Below are 1001 nucleotides of genomic sequence, written 5' to 3'. Positions count from 1 at the left end.
GGGGGGGGGGAGCGGGGATGGAGTGACAATTTGCCTCCCCAGGGCTGGAGCGTGCCCTCTCCTTCCTCCCTGTGCACCGGTGTGTGTGGGGGGGTGGTGCAGCTCCCGCATCCCAGTTCCTGAGCCCTCCGCACCCTTCCCCAGCTCCCTCGGCCTCTCTGAGCCGGGGTGGGCTCCGCAGCATCCCCAGGCTCTGCACCCTGCCTTGCCCTGGGTGCCAAATCCCAGCCTGTCCTGTGGGCCTTTGGGACACCTGCAGAAGGCGTAAAGGACCCCCCCCCCGCCCCGCTTCCCCAGGGATCCCTGCATCACTGGAGCCAGGGCCAGACTGGGATCCCCTTTCACATCAGTACAGACTGGGGGGGCTGCTTCTCCTTTCGAAGGGACTTTGATGAGCGAGAAGAGGCCTTGGCAGAGGGGACTCCTCTCCTGGTGCTGGGCCGTGTCTCCTCCGCAAGCAGCCTGCAGGGACCCAATCCAGACGTCGTTTTGGAGGCGCTGCTGGCAGGGCAGGACGGGGGGCCTGGGGACCTGTGCTGCCCCCAAAATGGATCCAGGACATCCCTGCAGCCGGGGCAGGGCAGCTCCAAAGGCATCCCTCCCGCCTCTTCGGAGGCTTCCTGGGGCTGCGTGGTGCCGTGCCCCAGCGAAGTGTGGCCACCGGGGGACTGGGATCCCCCCACGCCAAACCTCAGCCTTTTCCCCACGAAACCTCCCCGGCACCCCTCCTTCCCAGAGCCTTGGTCCCTGCTCAAAGAGGGGGAGATGGGTTGGGGGGCTGGCGCTGGCTGGGGGAGAGAGCAAAGGGTCTCTTCAGAGGGTAAATGAGACATCTTTACCCCCCTTCTCCCCAACCCCTGCCTCTGTTTCCCTAATTGTTCCCTCCCTTTCTGATGCTCTATTGTTTCTAATTAAGAGCTTGACTTCAATAGGCCTTAAATGGTGATTCCTGGGGGTCCCCGGCTGGCAAACAGCAAATAGGGAGCGCTCCCCCTGCTTCA

At 63.8% G+C, this 1001-nt stretch overlaps 1 protein-coding gene across 1 annotated transcript in view; it reads left to right on the top strand.

Moving 5' to 3' along the window:
* OTX2 (orthodenticle homeobox 2) overlaps positions 1 to 1001 on the top strand; it is a 3996-nt gene that overhangs the window by 761 nt on the left and 2234 nt on the right. The gene's annotated exons all lie outside the window — the stretch shown is intronic.

The sequence above is a fragment of the Charadrius vociferus genome, unplaced genomic scaffold (assembly GCF_000708025.1).
Source record: "Charadrius vociferus isolate BGI_N301 unplaced genomic scaffold, ASM70802v2 scaffold49, whole genome shotgun sequence".
Classification (NCBI taxonomy): domain Eukaryota; kingdom Metazoa; phylum Chordata; class Aves; order Charadriiformes; family Charadriidae; genus Charadrius; species Charadrius vociferus.
The sequence above is the reverse complement of the archived record's forward strand: the minus strand, read 5'-3'. Positions and strand labels throughout refer to the sequence as shown.